The sequence below is a fragment of the Harpegnathos saltator genome, unplaced genomic scaffold, assembly GCF_003227715.2.
Source record: "Harpegnathos saltator strain DR-91 unplaced genomic scaffold, Hsal_v8.6 scaffold169, whole genome shotgun sequence".
Classification (NCBI taxonomy): domain Eukaryota; kingdom Metazoa; phylum Arthropoda; class Insecta; order Hymenoptera; family Formicidae; genus Harpegnathos; species Harpegnathos saltator.
The window spans coordinates 482,241-500,542 of NW_020229949.1; the positions used below are offsets into that span (position 1 = coordinate 482,241).

The 18,302-nt window shown below is 50.3% G+C and overlaps 1 protein-coding gene across 2 annotated transcripts in view; it reads right to left on the bottom strand.

The window, feature by feature from the left end:
* Positions 1–18,302, bottom strand: part of Slip1 (SLo interacting protein 1) — a 210,331-nt gene that overhangs the window by 91,956 nt on the left and 100,073 nt on the right. The window lies entirely within an intron of this gene.

The window sequence follows — 18,302 nt, forward strand, 5'->3', positions numbered from 1 at the left end:
AAGGAGAATTAAAGAGAGACAGAGGAGCAAGGGGCAAAAGAAGAAGAAGAAGAAGAAGAAGAAGAAGAGACAATGGCGGTGTGTGGCCGTGAGAAAGAAGGAAGGCAAGATAAAAGGAAGGAAGGAAGGAAGGAAGGAAGGAAGGAAGGAGAGAAGGAAGGAAGGAAGGAGGGTCGGATTCCACCAGGAAATTTTTCGAGGCGAGCAGGGCAGCGCAGCGACGATTAAAACGGTGACTGCCTACGGAATTCGCTGTGGAATTCGTTTTCAGAGACGGCGAGACGACGTCTCGCCCCCGAAGTCTCGTTACGCTCGTCCGGCTGTCTGTCGCTCGGACGCGATAATTAACTCGGAGTGATGCATCGCAAGGTTCTCAACCCGCGAGCTCGTGTGTGGCCGTGCATGAGAGAGAGAGAGAGAGAGAGAGAGGGAGAGAGAGAGAGAGAGAGAGAATAAATTCCGGCGCAGTGGTTATAAATCGCGTCCCGATGTCGTCGTCGTCGTCGTCGTCGTCGTCGTAGTGCGTAAGCCATTTCGCGTATTATCTGTCAATGTCTCGTGAGAGAAAGAGAGCAAGGGAGAGCGAGGGTGAAAAAAGGGCGAAACGGAAGAAGAGGACACAGAGAAAGGAGAAAACGCGAGCACGCGTATTCATCGCGGCGATCTCTAATTCGTGGCGCGCGAGTTACGATAAATTTTCATTCGCTTCCGAATGAAAATAAATTCCCGTTTGATTACGCGGCGAAGAGAAAGCGAGGAAGAGGGAGAGAGGGGCAGAGAGAGAGGGAGAGGGAGAGAGAGGGGAGAGAAGTGAGAGCGAGAGACAATAGCGCACGCGTATGTGTGTTCAACGAGAGATAAATGTTCGCTCGATGACACCAAGGGGAAACGAGAAGCTCCGGCGCTCTGCTCCTGCGTCGGTTCGTCGGTATCTCAATCACTCCGGCAATCAGTTATTGTCGTGTCACGGCGTTAACCTCACGACCCCAAGGAGGACCAGATAGTCCCTAATAGGCAATCTGCGGCCGGCGTAACCGCGGATTATTGAAATATTATTTCCACATACATCTTCGCGGACGCGGATGGCACAGGCGATGTAATCGCGGGGGGCTAATTGAGACTCGCTTCGATCGTTAATACCACCACCGGCGTAATAAAGCGGCATAACCAGGATTTTCCTATTGTCGGATCCTATAATTGGGTTCTAATTACACAATCCGTGTATTCGCTCTTCGTCGGGCTCGGGCCTCGCAGCCGCGCGATAATCGAGTCGCGATTATTAGCGTTTATTAAAGCGACGTTAGGCGGAATTGGCTCACCCCGTCACCGTCCGAGCACTTCTCCAAGCGTTGAAAATCCCGTCGCGACAACCGCGTCCAAAGTCGACCCGAGGCAAATCCTTTCGACAATTAACCCTTACATTCGGACACGGTCGCGGGAACTTTTGCCCCCCTTGCGCGACCGCGCGCAATTCCTTCAAGGATTTTCGTGACCGGGCAACTTCCTAATAATTCTCCCGCGGCAAGAAAGTTTCGAACGGCGGCCGAGCGAAAGGGTGGGTTGGCACGGTAAGGACGATGAGAGCGGCAGGAGCAGGTAGGGGGGAGGGGGGGCGCCGAAACGAGGGTAGAGAGACGTGAGCCTCGTCTCGGCGCGGGATATCGCGAATTAGCCTGGAACTCCTCGCAAACGCGGAACCTTCGACGGCTCCGATGCGCAAGGGGGTCCTCTTGAGTATTTCTTCGTTTGAGAAACTTTTCCCCGAAGGATCTCGGAGGACCGGTCGCCTCGGGGAACCCCCTTCGTACGACCAATCCTCCCCGCGAGGCGCTCCTCCCGGTCAATTTGATTTCGCTCCCGGCGTCTTTTTATCCGCCGACTTTTGCGCGGCTCTATTAGGAATTTGGTGCAAAGGATTGGGCATTCTCCTCGTCGTGAACTCGCGAGAAGTTTGCGCGTCTCACGAGGACAACGAGAAGTCCTCGTCTCTACAAAATAGCGAGTCGAAATGTGAGTCGCATTTTATTCATGGAAATTATGGACTCGCCTTGAAACCGGCAAATTCCGCACCTCATCTGATAAACGCGACGAATTTCTTTTGCATCAATTTAACGTATGACGTATCCGGTCGTTATCGGTTGTTTATCAGCAAAATATTGGGTGAGTGCAAAAGTTCGTGCGGAGTTTCAATAGATGGAGTTATAAGCGTCGTAAAGTGTTGTCATTAATACTTCCATCTACATATTATATAACGTTGGAAAGGTGACGTCTTCAGCTGTTATTAAAAAAAAAATCATTTGTTTTCATACAAACTGCTTCGAGAAATATCACTTTAAAAATGAGTATCGATAAGGTGCATTTACGGCATGTTATGCTTTACGAGTTTCGGAAGGGAATAAACGTTGCCGCAGCCGTAAAAAACATTCAGGATGTTTATCAGGATGAAGCACCAGCTAAACGAATTGTGGAAAAATGGTTTGCTAAATTTCGGCGCGGAGAATTTAACCTTGAAGACGAGCCACGCTCTGGTCGACCTTCTGACATTGATGACGATGTTTTGCGTACTTTAGTGCTCAATAATCCGCGAATTTCAACAGAAGAAGTTGCTACAGCACTAAACGTTGACCGATCAACCGCTTTTCGGCGTTTAAAAAAGATGGGATTCGATTTGAAGCTCGATATATGGGTGCCCCATTTGCTGACCGAGAAGAACAAAATCAAGCGAATTTCTGCAGCCGTTTCTTTACTCGGGCGGCTCAATAACGAGTCGTTTTTGGATCGACTATTGACGGGCGATGAGAAATGGGTCCTCTACAACAATGTTCAGCGCAAACGGACATGGAAACAATCAGGTGAGCATGGTGACGCAATGCCAAAGGCCAGTTTGCACCCGATGAAGGTGATGCTCTCTGTTTGGTGGGATTGCAAGGGCATAATCTATTTCGAGCTTCTCCCCGCTGGCGAAACGATTGATTCGGACAAGTACTGTCGCCAATTAACCAATCTGAATCGAGAAATAAAAGAGAAACGTCCGATTTTGTCAAATCGCAAGGGAGTCGTCTTTCATCACGACAACGCCAGACCACACGTTTCGAAAAAGACGCTGCGCAAACTGAAGAGCCTGAATTTCGGTGCGACCAAGCGGAGACCTCTCGTATCGTGATAGTAAATCTCCCCTCCCTCTCTCCCTCTCTCTTGATCTTTCGTACTCCGTGCATTTTCAGGTGAGCGTTCTCAGGCGAGACAAATCGCGGCGGAGTCGAGATTTGTCTCGCCTGAGAAAAGCGGCGAGAAAGAGACGCGCGCACTGAGCTCTGGCTGCTTCACCGAGTTTGTAAAATTAACGAGCGCCCGTTCGGGGAAGCTGTTCTCCGCGCTTCCTTCATTTCTCCACACCCGCTTCTCTGACCTACTGCCGTCCGCGATCCGCGCGATATTTTATCCGACGACATTGTGTTTCCTCGATGCGCCACCCCGAGACACGCGAGACGTTCGAACGCAACAAAGGGGAGAAAGGACGAGGTCTCCCTGCGGGCGCACGTGCTCCCCCAGTAGGTCGAAATGCGCGAGTGTCGCGAGCAAAATGATCACGACGAATTTTGTGCCGCAACTTTCGTCTGTCCACATTATATTATATTATATAGCATTATATTATACAGCGAACGATACGCCAAAAGCTTGCATTTGACTTTGGTCCGAGCAAAAAGAGTAAAAGTGACAGATAAAAAACGCCAAATATTTTGCGTTTCAATTGGAACGAAAAAAGGGGTGCAGTGCAGGAGGGGAAGGGGACAAAGGACATACTTTTAACGCTTGTATTCGTATTCCTACCAGCTGTGTGTATACGTGTGTGGACACGCTTAAAAAAGAAAAAAAAATCTTTGTCAGTGTTCGCAAGCGGAAGAGTAAATTTGAACTCACTCTCTCTCTCTCTCTCTCTCTCTCTCTCTCTCTCTCTCTCTCTCTCTCTCTCTCTCTCTCTCGGTCGAACGCCCGGGATCGCTATACAAATTTGTATTATACAAATCCTGTTTCTGTAATGTAAATACGACGTTCCGCCGGCGAGGTGCAGGCTCGGCCGGCAGCATGACTCCCGTAAAGCAAATAAATCCCGCCGGAGTGCGTATCAAATTTCGCATTTGCGTGCGTTTACGCGTAAACGGATTACGCCGAATCGTCGGGACAAATACCGATATCGCAGTTGCGGTGAACGCGCGAACGCGAACGGTGAACGGCCGGGGCTCTCTCGGCCGTACGGACGGACGCACGTACGCTTCGCCAAACGCGGAAAGCGAAAACGAACGGCGAGCAGGCCGGATGACGCGCGCGTCACCGGAAAGTCGATGAATCGCGGTTCCGTCGGCGGCGTGTGACGTAGTGCCCGTCGAGAGAAAAAGGACGCGCCGACGATCGTCGACAATTTAACGGACGGATTCGCCCGTCCGCGAATTTCGCGGACCCGCCCCGCTCCTCGTTCGCGCTTGCGCTAAATCGAATTAATATCTGATAATCGTAAAAGCGAAACCATGCGCGCATCATCTCTCGCTCTCGAAGATCTCGTGTTGAAGAAGAAAAAATAAAGAAAGACAAAATGCGTCGGCGTTCGCAATTGGCAGCGCCGCGGCAACACCAAACCTCCCGAAACCTCCCAGGCCGAATTGCATCGCGGCCTGGAATAAAAATGCGGCGCGCAAGTAACAAGTTGCAAAATTGGAATAATCGTATATCGCGCTCGCTCATGCTCTCGTACGTTGCCAGGCGCGTGATTGTAACGGCGCATTGCGCGATGTGTGTGTATGTACGTCAAATACCGCGGAAAAAAAGAAAAAAGGGGAAAAAAAAAAGGAAAAACCAGCGTAAATGCCGGCCGGTTATTTTTCCGTACTTCCGGCCGCGCAGTTTAATTTTGAGTAAGAGAGAGAGAGAGAGAGAGAGAGAGAAAGCGGCGGCGAGGCTAATTAATAAAACGCTACTTCCGCGCGGGGGGGCCCCGCCGCTGTCGGGCTTATAAACCCGGCGAGTTGAATTCCGCAGGGAAATAAAATCACGTCGCGAATCCGTCGCGTGAATCCTTCGCTAGCTCTCCCGCTCTCGGGAGTATCTCTTTCGGCGCGGGCGCGCGCGATTCGAAGAGTGTCGCGCTGGAGAGCGCTCCGAGCCTTACCGTTTTCGTCTTAACGCGTACGCACGGATCGGCCAATTTATACCGGGCTTAATTAATCGCGGCAATTTGTATCGGTCGCAGCTCTCGGCGGCAGCTCTCCTCCGCAACTTCGTTATTACTTTACGAGCGTCATAATGAATTTTCAACATCGTACGCCCACTTCCGGCTGCTCCCGGCCGGGACGTCCCCCCCTCTCTCTCTCTCTCTCTCTCTCTCTCTGTCTCTGTCACTCCCTCTCGCGCGCGCGCGCGCGGTTCGCCTTCGAGATAAGCGCCAGTCGCTCCGGGGCCCAGCAGGTGGGACACAACGTCGCGATACTGTTCGACTCCCCCTTAGCCATTATGAGCTTTACGATCGACATCAATTTCGGGCTGTGATAGCGAGCGAGCGCGCAGCCGGCTCAACTTTCGTTCCCGCGATTGTTTCCCTGGGCTGTCTGTCCCTTTCTCTTGGCAGCGCTTCCCCGACCGCGCGACGTATATATGATAAAAATTGCCTCCTGGGACTCCCGCAGCTCGCGCGCCGCCGCTCCTGCGGCCTGCATGGACGCGGAAAGTCACACGCGAGCGGCCACTCTCGCTTTCATACGTTACGAATGCACGAGGCAAGGTGCGAGGTGAGCAATTTTGCAGAGAGAACTAATGAGAGAAATGAAAGTAATCTCTCGATAGCGTGAGATTCAACGGGTCCACCACTTCGACTGGGTAAGTCCGAGCGGGATCTCCAGCGGATACACTGAATTGCGGGAAGAACGGAAAATCTCATGGCGAACTCGCGCGTTCAATCTCCATTCTTCGCTTAGAAGGAGGAGAAAAGGAGGTGAAATGCAGGCAGAGTGTATCTCGCAGGATATTCTCCTAATTTTCACGGTTTTACCGGCTGCTCGCGCTATCGAGAGGAGAGAAGGCGAAGGTCTCGGCGATTTGCGATCACGTCGCAGCGCGCGCGGCGCGAGCAAACGCTCGTCAATAAGGAATCTATCAGCGCGCTAATGAAATCACGAGTGAAGAGGAGGAATCGGGATCTTGGTCTTTTTGTTACGTGCCCCGGCCCCGCCGCGCGACCAGCGCCGGGCAGCTTCCTTTACCGGGCGCGCGTCCCTCCTTTTTCCCTTTCGCCGCATAAAAGGGCATTCGCCGGACTTTTTTCTCATATTTCCCCCGGCAAAGTGTCCCAGCAGCCCTCGTTCGCTATTCGTCGACATTCATCCGGCACCCCACACCGGCTATCTTAAACTCTCGACGACGCTCACCCCCCTCCCCCACCCCACCGTGTCAAGTTGTTCCCCTTTCCACTCTTCCTCGTTTCCACCGAGGAGCAACTTCTTAAGTTCTCTCTTCTTTCTTTTCCCTCTTATTGGAGGTCTCAAAGAACCATCGGCTCCTCCTCCTCCTCCTCCTCCTCCTCCTCCCTCACCCGTTCGTCGCACGTGCGCGAAAACGGAAGCATATGAATCGCCCGACTCGCGTTGCTAAATTCCCCATCGGTCATTTGAAGAATCAACCGATCGTTATGTACCGACTCCTGTTCAGACTTTCCTTCACTTCTCTCATTTCCGCCCTTTTGTTTCGCTCGTCGGGCTACGAGCGCAACGAATGGAGGACGACGCTTTCGCTCGGCCGTGTGCGAGAAACGTCGCGGTATGCATCTCGCGAGTCTGCATACGCGCAAAATAAAATAACATCGTCCGGCTCGGAACGAAACAAAAGAGACCGGGGCTCTCGTAGAAAACACCGGGCGTGCGCATTCGCCATGTGATCTAAATTTAAATATTTCATGATACTCCGTTGATAGAGCAGTTGCAATCTCACGGGGTGCTTTCATGTAACTTTAATCCCGCGCTTTCGTGGGGCAAACCAATTCATTACGCTCAGTGCTGAACGGTTTTCATCAGCCGCGCCGGCGTCAGTGCGACTCGAGAGAGAGAGAGAGAGAGAGAGAGAGAGAGAGAGAGAGAGAGAGAGAGAGAGAGAGAGAGGGAGAGAGAGGGAGAGGGAGAGGGAGAGAGAGAGAGAGAGAGAGAGAGAGAGGAAGAAAGAGAAGGATCGTCGTTCGGTCACTCTTCGGAACGTGCCGCGTTATCGTACTAATTGACTGCATATTAATGCTCAACGCGCGCGTCAGGTAAAAAACTATGCTCATCTAGCCGGCAAATCTCGCGGAAAAGCGTACTCTCTTTCCGCCCCTCTCTCATGTCTCTCCTTTTGCCCGCGGATTTCCCATCTGAATTAATCGGGGCTTCGTCGCCTGGCCACGGTATCTAAGCCATCGCCGCGTACAAAATCGCTTAAAGCGCAATACGGTAAAACAGTTTGCACTGCGTGGGTTGCTATTCCTCGGACGCTCCGTTCCGCTCTCTCCTTTGAAGGAAAATTCTGAAGAGGTCTGGCAGCAAAGAACCCATCAAGCGAACCGTATTCCTCTCGTGCGCGGCTTCGAAAGGAAGACTCTTATTAACCTACGGAAAAAAATGAGCTCCCTCTCTTTTTTTTCTCACGACCGCCGCCGCGCGCCGGCAGCCGGAATCCGCCGCGCGGCGTTTAGCGACGAGGACGATAAAGACGACGACGAAGGCGGCGCGGCATGACGGCGGGACGGTGAGAAAAGCGCGCTCGCGCAGATGTTCCGATTAGTACATACGTCAACGTGTTACGCGTGTTAAGCTCTCGATAAGGCTCTCGATCTCTTCGCCAGCACGGGACGAGGGTATTTTAATCGCGAGCCGAGTGGCTTTCGCCGCCTCGTATACCCGTCGAGTACAAGCAAGAAGAGGCGTATAAATATACGAGGCAGCGTGGAAATTTTGGGAAAGCGAGCCGCGTGTGATTCAGACTTCTCGCCGGGGGGAAAGGAAGGAAGCGGTGGTGAAGGAAGAAGTGTAATTCGTGCGCTCGAAAAGATCTCTACCACGTTTGCGTAGCGTGCTGCAATAACATTTACTTTTGAGGTATTAGGTATCTACCGCACAAGTTTTGTAGGTTTCTGGGCTGAATTATTTTATTCGTCAAACGAAATGTATACATTGTTTTTTAATGAAAATATTTTCCCCCGCTTTCTACCAAGCTTTTGCCGTCTTTCGGGCAAGAGATCGATTCCTCGTCCGAAGAACGAGCGGCGTCTTTCGATGCGATGCATTCATCGACCCATTTTCGGACGTCGGCCTCGAAATTTCGAAAACGCGTGCCGGAAAGACCGTGCTGCATCTAGCGTTATCATGAAGCAAAATAATCGGACGGCCAGTCCTTTGCCAGTAAACGGTCTTCTTTGCTCTAGATTATCGTTCAAACGGCTCAACTGTTGACTGTAACGCTCCGCAGTGACAGTTTCGCCCGGTATTAAGGTGGTATTAAGGGGACTGGGGGGTCAGATTGCTGAAAAATCGTGCTTGCTTTTGACAATATTTTGCGACGAACTGAATAAGAATGAAATGCGCAAGAATGAAAATTTTAGGTATATTTATACATGTGAAGAGTAGACAAATTTTGTTTATTAACAAATACTCGTATAAATATACGATATATATAGCTGAAATATACTCTCCTTTCTTTTTTCAAGTTATCGTTTTTGCAGCAATATCTTGGCTCTCAGTGGTTCGATCAGAACGAATTTTAGCTAGAAATCTTAAGGAGGCTTATCACTATCCGGTGAAGCACTAAAAAAAAAAAATCGAACAAACTTGACAAAATGGTAGCTATTATTAGGAAAAAATCCAAATTTTTCAGTTCTTTTACAATAAAAAAATTAATATCTCGAAATGAAATAGTTTGACAGAGTTGTCCATGGTTCACCTGAGAGCCAGATGAACAAATATTATTGCTTTAAAATTTCAAATCGATACGAAGCTCAGTTTCAGAGGAATCACTGCAAAAAGTTGAACAATAAAATTTCGAGAGAAACGCGTTTAAAATTTAAGTGGACGTATATTTATATGAATATTTGTTAAGAAACAAAATTTGTCTACTCTTCATATGTTACATAAATATATCAAAAACTTTCATTCTCGCACATTTATTCAGTTCGTCACAAAATATTATCAAAAAACAAGCGCGATTTTTCAATAATCCAGCCCCCTTAAGCCCGGTAGTAAACAATGTCGGGATATGCACTTTCTCGTGCTCCATTATTAAACAAACTAAAAATGAGGTTATGTCAACAGCTACGATCTGTCATATATCTAGTTGAATGTAGATTGGTCAACAGTACCAACGTAAAAATAATTAGTTCAAAAATACCAATACACCGTTTTCTAGAGCCAGCTAAATCTAACCTACAAAACTTATGCATAGACCTAATAAAAAACTACACGCCCTCCTCCTTCTCTCTCTCTCTCTCTCTCTCTCTCTCTTCTTTCATCGTCTCATACAAAGGACAAAATCACACTTTCGCGATTTTAATGATATCCACTCGAGACGCGAAGACCCGCCCGATGGAGAGGTCCAAGGTCGACCCGTGATGCGCGCGGTGTCTCGCGTTTCGCGGAGCTCATCGAGCCGCGTAATCCGATTCTGCCGGTGAATCGCTGACGTCGAACCGATAGCGCGAGAGTTAATAGAGATCACGGGCTTTACATCTCCCAACTATGGTGGATAAGATTTCGCCGTTTGGAAAGCGCACACGCACGCACGCTCGCTCGCTCGCGCTCGGCGATATTGCTAGTTGGAAATCATCGGCGGCGAAAGGGATTGCTTAATCAAGCTGATTGATAGAACGAATCGCTTTGTAACCGGCCCCGCCCGCGTTGTTGGTATGATCCGTCTAACGACGAGCCAAAACCAACAATGTCGCACCCTCTCGTGCACCTGCATTTCGATAATTGCATCCGCAGCCGCAACCGCAACCGCCGCCGCCGCCGCCGCCGCCGCCGCCGCCGCCGCCGCCGCCGCCGTCGTCCCGGCTGTGATATATATCGGGTAGCGACGTACGTTCTTTCCCATTCGATTAGAATTCTCAGCGCGTGAATGGAAGCGAGGAAGAAGAAACGAAGGAGGAAGATGAGAGAGTAGGCGAAGGAACGCGGCGCGTTCTTACATTTTCTCAATCGAATCGTCCTGCGCGCGCGCGCGCGCGATATATCTCTCCCCTCGCGGGTCTCTTTTTTCCTCTCCTTTTCTTCACGAGCCGTGCTTGAATATTTAATATCCAGCCGACGTGAACGAGAGAATACGTCATACTTATACCGTATAATAACTTTCTTCGTGCGTTTTGCGCACGAACCTCAAAGTTATTTACCGCCCGGTACTGCTGCGCGCATTCAACATATTCAGCGACGCATCCTCCGCGCGGACGGATTCTCGTTATTTTTCGCCCGGAGACGCGACAGCCGAAGGATAAAGGAATATCAATTCCGCGTGAATGTTAATCGTCGAGCGAGCCGCGAACTCGAAAACTCACCGAGAAGGAAGAAAGGAGGTGGAGGAGAAGGGGGAGGAGGGTTTCGTTTCGGCTCTCTATTCGCGGCCGTTTCAGCTGGCATAAAGGAAGCGCTTACTCGACATACCTTTACTTTAATTCAGGGGGAAGGAGCAAAGCAGAATGTGCGCGCGGAGAAGCCGCATTGCCTCACCGTCGGCGCGACCGCGTCGTCGCGAGAATACCGATGGCAAACGCAAGGTGTATCTGTCTCCCTGTGGAGGAACGCATAGTTACTCACGTTCGCCTCCTCCAAAGTCCGACGAGCGCGTACATGCGCCGCTCGTCGAGTGATTGCAAAATAAAGCCACACGAAGCGAACTAATTTGTACCTACCGATATGCGGCGGCACGATATTCCCTCCCCCTCTCCCTCCCGCTGCCCCCCTCTCTCTCTAGAAATGTAGAAAGGACGGGATGAAAAAACCTTAGCGCGTATCGGGCGATTTAAATTTCAAGCGATCGCGAGCGAGAGCGAGAATGCACTCGAGTCGCTCGTGTGCGCGCGCGTTCGAGTCGGATGCTGGACGGCGCTTCTCGATCGTGAAAAATGTAAGTCCAATTATAAGTCTAACCAACGCGCCGTCAGAAATTGAAAGGAGACGAGACGAGGGACCACTGGCGACGACGATGTCGCAACATTTTCGTCCTCACGTGTGGACGAGAATCCCTCGAAATGACTCCCTCGCGCCGCGCCGCGCCGTCGTGCTTGTCGAGCGGATTGTGCGAATTTTTGGCGCACGTCGGCGCGGCCAGAATAATATCACACGCGACGCGAACGTCGGTTAGCTCCTGCCGTAATCGCGAATCACCGCGTGAGGTTTGTCCGCCGCCGCCGCCGCCATTATCCCCGACGCGAGATCAGCGAGTTTTCAAATCTCTTGAGTGCAGGAGTGCTCTGGCCTGCTGGTGAACGGCCGCCGAACGAGGGATCAAAAAAGCAGCCGGGACGATTACTTCCACAGTTGACGCATTAAAGCGCCCGGGCGTTTTCAGGACGAAGGAGCAGCCCGGAAGCCCATCAACGTCGTCGAGAGCAAATCCTTGTATAATGGAACGATCTAGCCGGGCCATCGATCGTCCGAGGGTGCGCTTCTCGCCTCTCGGGACTCTCGTATGTAACGTCCCGCGCCCACACCGCCCGCACCGCCCACACCGCCGCCGCCGCCGCCGCCGCCGCCGCCGCCGCCGCCACCGACCTGCGGTTTCAATTTTGCCGACGCTCGCTCGGACCATCCACGCATCCCTCCATGTTGTCGGACGGGAAGGATATTATATCTTCGACCGCTCCGCTCACGAGAATGTCTCACGCACTTACATTGCGGCCGCAACACGCGCCCGTAACTTTGATGGACGCGATCCAACAAGCTGTAACTTGTAGTAAACGCGACGTTATTAATGGCCCGATGGAGTCTCTCTCCTCGGCTGCTCTCACGCTCGTCGCGCAATCTCACCCGATTTTGCGGCGGGGTATATACGGCGATAAGCGTGTTCTCATCGGCGGGTTTCAGAGGGAGAGAGAGAGAGAGAGAGAGGGGAGGGACTGATTGACACGCGGAGGAGCGACGCGACAAGGATCTTCGACGCGATCTCATCATGGCGTGCTTCGAAAGGAAAGGAAGCGCCTGGATCGCCGTCTCGGCGTACCTTCTTCTCCCTCTCCCAGTCCCGTTTTTCGGAAAATCGAAAAGACATCGTGCCTCTCGTCACGGCGGATCCCGGGCGCGACGAGATGCGCGAAATCACTTTGCATCGCGAGGACTCGAGTCCCGGCGCGTCACGTTTCTTCTCCGCACGAACGCCGGCGCGCATAAATTTCCAGATAACCCTTCCGCCCCAAATCGTATCGCACGTGTGATCGAAGGGATTTCAATTCCCGCCGCGGTGGAGAGACCCTCTCTCACCCCTGTCCCGCGTCCGACCCCTTCGATTATGAGAACGTATCGCTCGATTACGCAGGATCGCGTCGATGGCGAATTTGCGTCGCGCGATCTCGCAACCCCCGCCCCCGAGAGAGGGCGACGGAAATCGGCCGATATTGTGAACCGCGCGTCTCACTGTGACGAGGGATCAGGCTTGATCCTCTGATTGATAGCTGTTTAACGATCGCGTTTAATCCTGGGATGCATCGCGCCCGTGCACACGGTTGAAGTATCTCATACCTCCAGCGGCATCGATCGCAGACGAGAATCGCGCCCGCGTTGTTATCGCGCGCGCTTGAGTGTCCTCCGCTAAGGAGGAGGCAATTAACCTGCCGGCGGGCGCGCGCCGGCGACGCACCTGACGAACAAAGAGAGAGGTGCTCGACGTTTTACTAGTTATCATAATGTTCCAAAGAGGTGTCTCTGAAAGTGTTCTCTCCCATACATCTCAGCTTTGTTGTGCGAACAACAAAATAATTTCCTTCGTGATAAAAAGTGAGCTTCTTTTTCTGACGTTCATTTGCCCCTTTACGCGGAAAGAACAGTCTTGCGCCTGCTTACAGGTAAATCTCGGGAAACGTCAGACGCCGATTTCTTTCCGATTTTTCATGTCAAACTATACAGAAATCTGTTATCATTTTCAGCTTAAATTGATTCTTTCAATTTTCTCGAAATTTTTCAAGTACTGTTGTATACATGTTTTTTAACAACATTTCTTAAAAGTATCTGTGTCTTCTGATTTGTTGAAACTTGCACACACATGCCGCCGATTATGAATCAGAACCATTTTGTAAAATTCAAAGTGGCGGACGTCTGATATGGCTGACGTCATTGTTGAAAAAGTGTTCAGTTTTACGCTCCATTCGACGTTGTGTAACGACGTTGTGTTTACTCTTCTGCAAAATTTTTTTCTCTTCTTTTTGCTTCGTTCATTTTTGCTTTGCTCAATTTTTACCAAATTTTGACGTTAAATAAATGAGCTTGTTTGCTGGATAGTGAGCCGAAAGATTGATTACCAAACTTCAAGAATTTCGAAAAAAATTGAAAAAATTAATATTTAAACTAAAAATGACAACAGATTTCTTCTTCATATTTTGACATAAAAAATAACTGGGTGTAAAAAAATTGGAAACAAATCGGCGTCTGACGTTTCCCGAGGTTTACCTGTTAGAAGCCCTGTGCCCGTTGGATCGCCTCTCGCTCGACTCTCTCTCGCAAGATTTAAATGCGCTTGTACCTGTCGTCGTTATCTCGATCGCGAGATTACACGAGAGAACAACCACGCATACTTCGGTGAGAGATTCGGTGAACGGTTGGCGTCGAGCTTGCTGTTGCGCGTTCGGGGCCAGCTGTCGGATCGATTTCGCGCAGAAGGAGGTGTTTACTAGGTACCACGAGATGTGCTCGAGGGGAAACCGAGCGGAGTGACAGCGACGCGACGAGACGAGACGAGAGAGGAGAATTTAGCCCTATCCGAGTGTACCTATGTGATTACGCCGATAAGCGATATCAAGAATGACTGAGTGCCTTAATCTGCCTTGATTGTCAGCGACGCTTACGACCCAGTCGTAACCGCCGTGTTTACCGTCACGCGAGCACGTTACTTTCGCATAAAGAAGCATACGCAGACGCGGAAGGCTACCGTTAACGCTGAAATTCGTGTCGTCGAGACGTTAGATGTGCTTCAATTAGAACGTTAGATTTATTTGGCTACACAATGTCCGATATACGAGGGTAGTCCCAGAAATACCTGACCTGACGTATAGATAGCGGTTGTTGTTTGGTAAAGGAGTGACTATGGTAGAAAGTACCAACCTTATAAAGCCTAAGTTTGAAGTTTGACGACGCTACGTTGTTTAGTATTTGTTTGGCAGCTATCAATAGTGAACGCTCTCAGTGAATTTGTAAACATTTTTTGTAAGCGAAAAATTGGTCATCGTTATGTGATACAATACTTTCATTTGAAAGGCCTCAGTCCAAGCAATATGAAAGCGGAGCTAGATTCTACTCTGGGGGAGTCTGCTCCTTCGTTTACAACAGTAAAATATTGGGTGGCAGAGTTTAAACGAGCTGCCGTACGAGCTGCCAAGACGAACATCGCAGCGGTCGACCAATTGAGGTGACCACGCCAGAAATGGTGAAGAAAATCCACAAAGTGGTATTGGATGTGACCGTCGCGACTGAAAGTGCGCGAGTTAGCAGACATGGTAGGCATTTCAAAAAGTGCTGTACATCGCATATTGACTGAAAATTTGAACATGAGAAAGCTGTGCGCAAGATGGGTGCCGCGATTGGGACAAAAACAGCGTCGCGAGGAAGTTTCAATCGAGTGTTTGGCGCGAAGTTTCGCAGCAATAGAGCCGAGTTTTTGCGTCGATTCATAATGAAACCACATGATGAAACATGGGTCCATCACTTCACACCTGAGACGAAGGAACTGTCAAAACAACGGACCAAGGTGGCTTGATGGCTATTTTGAGGAGCTCGACGATTCCCACTATAAACAGGATATCGAAGCTATTGAACATCGCTGGGAAAAGTGTATTGAGCTATGAGAAGACTATGTAGAGAAAAAAGATATTTTTTCCCAAATTTTTTGTGTTTTCTTCGTTAGGTCAGGTACTTCTGAGACTACCCTCGTAAGGTGAAATCTATCTTTATCTCTCGTCCGGGATAACATTTTTATCGCTCCTCAAGCTCCTATTTTCCCCCACTGAGGCAGGATGAAGAGCGAACCGCGAGATTCGCACGATAAATGGACTTTCAGCCGAATCTCACCATCTCACGATCGAATCGCTTCGCGCCTTGACCCACGATTGCATCATTAGGAGATTTGTTAAAACACGCCCGTATCACTGAATCTTGATACCGCGACGAGCCGTCCTTGGAGTAGCCCCCGATAAGAGTCGGCATAAATTTTGACGTCGAGTTAGCCTCGACTGCGCACAAAATCAACGGATACATCCGTTTCTGATGCAAATGGGAGTTCAGGTGAACACGCACGCACGACAACTCCGAGTACGGGAGTATCGCGATTACAATGGTAAATCGTTCCCTCCCTCTCTCTCTCTCTCTCTCTCTCTCTCTCTCTCTCTCTCTCTCTCTCGACGAAAGTTCGACGACGACGGTATTCAAGCTCGCACGAGGCTTCGTCAAAGTACGCGCGTTACAACGTTGCATCAACAGTCCCATCGTTTGGATGGTTCCTCCACGTGGAGGAGGTAGCGAATTCAAGGACGCTCTCGAAAGTTCCCGTGGAGAGATACGCGTTCGTGTTCCCTCTCCCTCTCCCCCTTCTTCCTCCTCTCTCTCTCTCTCTCTCTCTCTCTCTCTCTCTCTCTTTTTGAGCATCTACTCGTCTGTCCGCCCTTAGGCCCCAGCTTTGTTCCCATCGTATTTCAAAGCGAGTTCTCGCATCTTATATGTGCCCCTATGCAAATCTCAATAGCGCCCGCGATCGGATCGTTCTCGGAGTGTGAAGAGGGATGAAAAGGAAAGCACTTGGGTTACGAGGAGCGCCGCGTTGCCGCGAGAAGTCAGCGGAAAAAAAAAAAAAAAAAAAAAACGCGTAAACTCGACCGCGCCGCGTCATCTAGACACGTCGTTACCTACTACAGCCAGAACTTTGCGGATGCGAAAAATTCACCGACGACGTCACTCAGCAGAAGCGAAGCGAAGCTGGTCGCACGAGGAAACGTGCGCGCAAGGGAAATAACAACGACGAAGTTGCGGGGAACACGCGACGGAGGACAAACGCATCGTTCGATTTCGCCATTGCCGCGAATTACTCCCGGATTGCGATAATTCCAAGAAGTAGCCTGCAGGCGCTCTCTCGTTGTCAGCGCGAGTATTACATTGTACGTAGCGACGCGTATAATATATCTAAGAATGCACGAAGTTTCGGAATTCTCGCGAAGCGAAACTCGCCCCAAAGTACGCGGAGACGCGTCGTCGCGAGCTTCGAGCGGCAACTTCAATTAAGCGATCTTCGAGAGACACGGTGAAAATCGACGTCGACGACGATGACGATGATGAGACGACGACGACGATCGGGCGCCACCGGTGGGAAAAGCATTGATTCGACGGAAACGGCATTATGCCGGAGCCCGGGAAGCAGTCGCGCTACGTGTCTCGAATGCACAACAAGCGGACGAGCGCAGTCAAATAGCATCCTGCGGCGGATCGAAACCACCTGGCAGACGGATCTCGTTTAACCGGCGCTCCTTGCGCTCCGCTGCTCGTCCATTTTGGTTCCCCTATCTGCCCGTACGTTTCCTGACTTTGGAAATTTCAGTCCGCCGCGCGCCGAGCGACACATCCGCGCGCGCGACCCCGCGCCACCCCCCCATCCCGCCGTCGTGGCTAAAAGGCGCCTATTTGTGTACCGCGAATGAGGAGGGGGGGGGATAGCTAGATGAAATTGTTGAGTAATATGTGCAAGTGCAGAAAGAGGAGGAGGAGCCACAGAGGGAAGGAACCACAGAGAAATCCTTGTACAGAGAGAGAGAGAGAGAGAGAATATTATAGCCTTACCGCGGGTGACATTTGTTTTTCAATCTTATCCTGTTTCTCTGATGGTACAGAGATAAACTGTCAGACAAGTTTATCTTGCGAAGGAGAGAGCACAGCGGGTTTTTTTTTTTAATAAACTTTGTAGTGAGACTTTTAGTAACAGAGCCTTTCATGGAATATAAATAGCACGTATGAGACAGAAGGATATAATAAATTAAGGCGGATTGCGTCGAAGTCTTTCGGTAACGAAAGTCCGTAGTAAAAGTTGCTATAAAATTCTCTTTCCGTGTACATGTCGTTGTTTCTTCGGGTACGTTTGGCCGCCTACCTGCTTGCCTGTTTTCTTTGTCTATACTTTGCTCTCGAGATCCCCTTCGTTGGCTCAACGAAGCTTCGCGAAGTTGAGAGAGACTCGAGTCTCTCCCCCGCGTTATCTCCGTTCTCCAGAAGAAAAGTTTTCACCTTCCTCGAAGAAACGCGCCGCGGGAGGAAGAGAAGGAGAGAAATAAAAGCGCACAGGAGCGCTCAGCGTGTACCATCCCGGTCGAGATCCGGATCATCGATGCAACTCGATTCGCACTAATCCATAATCGATAAACTACGACGCGCACGCTAACGACGAGATGCTTCTCTTCGCGGGAGTGTCTCGTAAAATGTATCGCGCGCGCGTGCGCGCGCTCGTCCTTTCGATATCTGATATCTCGAGCGGTCGGCGAGAGCATCCAATATCCCTCCGTACTTGCCGCTTTTACATCTCCCCGATATTTCTCGCCCTCCCAGCCTTCGATTTCCCGCCGTAGTTGCGCGCGGTTACCGAGTTTTACTCCGCTGGAAATAGCGCGCGAGTCGCGAACACTTCATCGTTCAATCTTGATACTTCCACCGGCGGTTGATGATCGAAGAACTTGAGCCGCTTATAGAGAAATATTTCCCGCGCGATGACAACAGTCTGCGATCAATCGTAATACAACAATTATATATTCTTAATTGCATTAATTAAATCCACTTTACGATTCTTTTCTCGCTACAATCATTCGCTACAAAAATTAATCGATATTATTAATATTATAAAAACTATCGAAAGCACGCAGATGTGCAGACGGAGCAATATGCGGTGCGAAAAGAACGACGACTGTCTCTTCAGATAAGCCGAATGGCCCGCGATGGAAATTTTTTTCAAAAGAAATGCAGCCGTCAAAGTGTTAACCACCGCGCAACGCGATTCGATGGCGGAACGAGAACATCCCGTTGATCGGGGACGATCAACGGGAGAATCATCGAACAAGAATCATCTGC